This window comes from Quercus suber, unplaced genomic scaffold, assembly GCF_002906115.3.
Source record: "Quercus suber isolate HL8 unplaced genomic scaffold, Cork oak 2.0 scaffold_59, whole genome shotgun sequence".
In the NCBI taxonomy this organism is placed as follows: domain Eukaryota; kingdom Viridiplantae; phylum Streptophyta; class Magnoliopsida; order Fagales; family Fagaceae; genus Quercus; species Quercus suber.
The window spans coordinates 239,725-245,724 of NW_027069524.1; positions in this window are offsets into that span (position 1 = coordinate 239,725).

Consider the following 6,000-nt stretch of genomic DNA (forward strand, 5'->3'; position numbering starts at 1 on the left):
TTCACATGATGCTGAATACCAGCCACTTTCCAATTAGGATTTTTGTCAAACTCCTACATAAACTTCTTTGCAACATAACTCAAAGTCACTTGGCTGTGTTTAAAGGATCTAGGGCAGGTGCACTCTGGATTGAATGTTTTTATTTGAAATGTCAACTCCCCAGATAGTTAAGATGCATAACACCTCCATCCACATTCATTTATACAATAAACTGATATCTTCTTCTTCTCATTCAGCTTGAACTTGATATCTACTGGCTTCTTTATAGCATATTCCCTCAATGCCTCCCTAAATACTTTAGAGTTTGGAAACTTCACTCCTTTCTTTAACTCTGGTTTTCTCATGTCAGTTTAGGCATTAAACTCAGGTTCTTTAGATGCAGTTGATGCTGGCTGATCACCATCAGACCCTGCTAGACTTTCCATGTCATCTTCAAGAGGTAGGTCAACCCATTCACCCTCTTCAAGAGTTGGGTCAACTGTAGTAGTCCTATGTGGGGCTGCTAAATCCTCATGTGTAGATGGCCCAGCATCTCCTTCAAAGGGCCTATGTGAGGCTGCTACATTGACACTACCTCCACCATGTGTAGATGGCCCATCATCTCCCTCAGATGGCCTATGTGGGGCTGCTGCATTGACACTAACTCCATCTTGTGATGGCCCATCATCTACATTTCCAAATACATCATCATCAAAATCTGGCCCCTCAAACCCTTCCTCCAACCAATCAATATCTTCTCCATCACTTCCTTCAGCATCCACATTACTCACTTCATACACATCATCATCATCATCATCATTTGCTACTTCATCATTACCAAATGGTTGTTCAATTGCAAGTGACTCCTCACCACCCTCAACATATAATGTTATCTTATCTGTAGGCCATGCAGCATGAATATCACACATATAAACTACATCATCATCTCCATTTATAAGCCTTAACCCTTGATCCAAATTACCTCCAGGAATAAGATAATGATATGTACTTGTATTAACTGCCCCCACATCAGAACAAATATCTTGTATTTCAAAATAACTAAGTCTATTTGGGTCAACATTATTAACAAAAGAAGTACTACCTCCTAAATATACCAAATCAAGGTTCCACACAAACTTGCTACCATGATGAATCTCAAAATTGAATGCCAAGTCAGCCATCTGCATATAAAATACAATAGAATAAAGTATGAGATGGTCTTGCATGTGGAAAAGTATCATGTGGATGCTATGACAAGATAGAAATAATTGAACTCAGTTTTAATAGGCTGTATATCTGTTCTGATTTTTAGAAATAAATTAAGCAAAAAAGCCATAGCTTATCCATCCAAGATGTTCTCAACATTTGTGTAACAAGTGGAATAAATTATTTGGGAAAGGATTCCCTCCCATTTAAATCGTCCAATTTCTCTAAACAGAATATCACTTCTCTAGAAATTCATGGAAATTAATAAGCATGCTATTAGTCTCACATCTGACTCTTACAACTATTCTAGGCTTCTAGCTAAGCTGGTTCTAATTTTAATATAACTGAAGCTGATCCACATTGTGTTTTGGTTTTTGTGTCAAATAATAAAACTCCAAAGCCACAGAACCAACCACCACCCCCCCCCCCCCAAAATCTAAAGAATTTCATAGTTCACATGCAGAATTCAAAGAATCAGAAATGTTGCAATTATGCCAGTATCATGTGGATGCTATGACAAGATAGAAATAATTGAACTTTTACTAGAGTTGGGATGCCTATCTTAAGCTGAAATCTTATGATACTGCATTTGGGAGTGTTACTTATGCTTCTCATGTAAGCTGTTCTAATTATCAATGCCTCATGTTAAGGCCTCATGTCAATGCCTCATGTTAGGATTCATTGGAGAAAGAAAATAACAGAACAGCATACTGTAATAATAATGTTTCAATGCCTCATGTTATAAGGTTGAACTCCGAGTTTCTTGGTTAATTTGGCAATTTTGATGATATATAAGCATAATAATAACAATGCCAAGATTAGATCTCATTTTCATTGATTGTTTTTCCTCCCCATTTTCCTGAGGGCACACAGGTGGCCCTGCCACTGCTCTCAGGAACGCAAGGTAAAGAACTAAGGGGAAACCCAAAGGTATGATCTATGTTTAAGATGTTTAGCTAAAGCAAATGAAGCATCTAAGTCAGACCCAACGATTGACTCTGGTTGTCCTTCTTGCAGATAGGCAATGTACCCTTTGATATAAGTCATTCTATGTAAAATTTCCTCATGAAAATTCAAAGGATTCTATGGATTTTCAAACTACACGTTGCTAATGGTAAAAATAAATAGTTCTTATGTAATTTTCACCATGCTACACATTTCAACAAATAAAAGATAACGTGAATAGTGGTCAAATGGAATTTGGTCATATGTAATTTTCATATGGTATTTATGAAGTTCTTGTTTAATGAAATTTTAGCTGCCCAATGTTAAAATGTGGTAGATAGATTACAATCAGAACCGTCCTAAAAAAAAATAAAGAAAAATAAAGTATTCTGTTTGAAAAGGAAAATCAAGGAATACTGAATATATCATAATAATTTTAAAGCAAGGTAGTGAATAACTCTGTAAGGATGAGACTTTAAAGTATTCCTTTTCTTATCGATAATGGATATAATATGCGACATTGGATTCAATTTTGCTAATAGTAGGCAAAGCAATTGTTTGGGTCAAATTATTATTGATATGTTTTGTTCTATGTGTACTTTTCTCGGAACATGACTTTTCTTTTGTTAAGCAATTAGAACATGAATCAAACAGTAGAATGACATGTAAAAGATTCCTTTTAATGTGGAAGGATTGAAGTAAACACATATGACTTTGAATTTGTTATACCAATAGAAAGCATTTTGGAATGAAATCTTTATTGGTTCATTCTATTCATTTACGAACAACAAAGCCATAAAAATGTAATAGCATCTATAGAATAACCTAAGCGGTCCTAGGTTTTTAAGTACCACATTTGAGGTTTTTTTATGCTCCACTTCCCAAAGGAAATTGATAGAGAACATTAGCAAACATTCAACAAGGACTTTTGTTGTCAGCCATTATTTATCCAAGAATTTAAGCATATAGGGAATTTCTTTTCTCTAGTTGTCTCTTCATCCTTAGACAATTAGGAATAATGGGCATTAAGTCTATTTGTCTGTGTCTATGTATCTATCTATTTGTCTGTGTCTGTGTCTATGGATGTTTGAAAATCCACCATCTGGATTTACTTCATTACAATTTCTGCCTCTCTATCTAAGATCAAATGAAAACCCTGCTCTAACACAAATCTCAAATCTCTCAAACTTCACATTTGAATCAGAAATTGAAGTAAAATAAGCACGTTGATAAAATCAATCAAATACTTTAATAAAGAGCAATACCCATTAAAAAGATATCAACACAAAATGCTAAGACAACCTATCTACAATGACATGTACAAATCACCAAAACCCCAAAAGAAACAGAGAAATGAAAGAACACAAAACCGAAAATTGAGCTTTGAGTAGTTATAAGGTTTTTCTTTGTACTCACAGGAAAGAAAAAAGGTGAAGGCAATATGTGACCAAATTTTTGTTAAAGCATCCAACTGAAAAGCTGAAGTTTTTCTCTTAACACTAACTCTCAACTCCAAAACCAACAAAGAATACAATGCCCTATCCTATCCAGTTCAACCCTACGGCCCTTGCATTAAAATGCACCTTGCCTGCAATTTGATCAGAAAATCAATAATAAGAACACCACTGGAATACGATCAGAAAATGCACCATGCGGATCTAATCATTTTCAGGTGAAAACAAAGGCATTGACATAATTTAACAAAAATGTTAGAGCTATATACAATTTCTAATCAAAATAAGATGACTAAAGAAAAAACCCAACTTGGAAGAAAGAATTAAAAACCCCAATTTCAAACCCTAGGTTTCAAAAATTAAAATGTAAAAAGGGTTTTGATCTACCTGCCTGAACAGAGGAGCATTCATGATCAAAACCCAAGTTCAATACCCACGATCAAAACCCAGGAGCTTGCACGATCCAAACCCAGGATCAAAACACAGGAGCTCACACCAATCGAAGCCCATTGTAAGATCTGACACGGCTGAACAGAGGAGGAGCAACGGAGCAACGGTGTCTTTCTTCCTCAGCTCGGATTTGCCATGGTTGTCTCAAACGAAGCTTGTTGTAGGCGTGAGTAAGATTTGAGAGTTTTGGGAGTGAGAGTGAGTTCTAGGAGTGAGTGAGTGTTTTGATCTATTTTGGAATGTTTTTTTTAAAACTTATTTGGAGTTAGAGTAACGGAGAGTGGAGAGGTGGGTTACGGCTGGGTAACGGTCAGAATCACAGGTGGGTAAAGTGTCAAAATTCAAATCATGGGTGGGCACATAGAATTAGGGTCAAACCACAGGTTGGTAATGTGTAATTATCCCTTAATTATTTTATGTAAAATAAAATAGAAAAATCATAAAGGAAATTAAAAAAAAAAAAAAAAAAGTATGACGTGGTTGATGAGGTGGCTCAACAGGAGTACAACAACATTAAATTCTACATCTTAGCTTTTAGATTTATATAGAATATATACTAGTTGTTGGCCCACGCGATGTGTGGAAATAGATAATGTTAGGTTCTAAAAATTAAGGACAATTGACAAACCATAAATACAAACTTGTTTAGGTATAGATCATAGAGTTTGTAAGATTTATTAGACAAAACTCAAGGTGCTACAAGTCAGAATACAAGAAAAAGGAAGCTGCAAGTTCAAGAATTTGAAACATGCTAGGTTTGACCAATCAAGAGAAAAGGTTCGACCAATTGAAAAATGAGTTCTACAAAATCTAATTAAAATCCAACAACCCATCAAGTCCATTAAGTGATTAAGGTTTTAGATCTATTTCACTAAGTATTTAAAGGAAACCCTAAGGCATGTTTTGTGATGACTTTGGAGGTACTCTTTTGAGATCTAAAAGGTACTGTGCCTTATCCTTTCAAAATTACTACCGAAAATCATTCTCATACCATTAGAACCGGTAGATCTGAAGTTGCTATATACAAGATCATACATAGCTTATGATTTAAACATTCAAGTATGGTCTAGGAGTCACAAATTGAAGAGTTTGTATTACTAAACCTTTGAGTGGGATCTCAAAAACACAAACATGGGAGTTTGTGTTTAGCAAATTCAAGATAAAAGAGTCCGTGGAGTCAGAGCTACATGTGGTCATGTGAGTAAGTTCTACAAGATTTAGCTTTAGATTTAGGATTCAAATCTATTGTAAACTTTGATCCTATCATAGTGGATTTGTTTACCTTAAGGATAGCTAGGTTAAATCCTCCCCGAGTCTTTTATGTTGAAACAATTGATTTCATTGGTTTTCCTACGTCATCAAATTACTATCTTCTTTAATTTTCTGCACTAAGTAATATGTTTGCATGTGTTTAACCCAAATCTCATAATTAACCTAAGTAACTACTTGGCTAATTCATTATGTTAAACTAATATGATTTAAAAGGGGTCTAAACAAAACAAACATGTAATTATTTTATAATTGTGGTATAATGTATAATTTGTTCTCTAAACTCATTGAAGATAATTTGTTTTCCCTAAGAATTAAAAATTTTCTAAAATTATTTTTCATCTTTCTATCTCTACCAATATGCCATTCTATTATCTTTAGTGTAGTTTTTTTATTGATATTATTCCTTTATAAGAAGGTCCATATTCTTTGAAATTATGTTATAGTGTGCTATGATTTTTCAATTATTTTCTCTACAACTAAACTTTTTAAGTTTCAAATAAATTATTCAAATTCCTCATTCTTTTAAAAGAGATTATCATGATAATCAAAATTTATAACAAAATTACTCTTTAATATTACTCAAATAATTGATAGACACGTTAAAATGCATAGCCAATATTGTGTTTTAATATAAATTCAAATTCTCACTTCCAAAATAGTTAAGTATTAACTCAAACAAAAATCAAACCAAAGT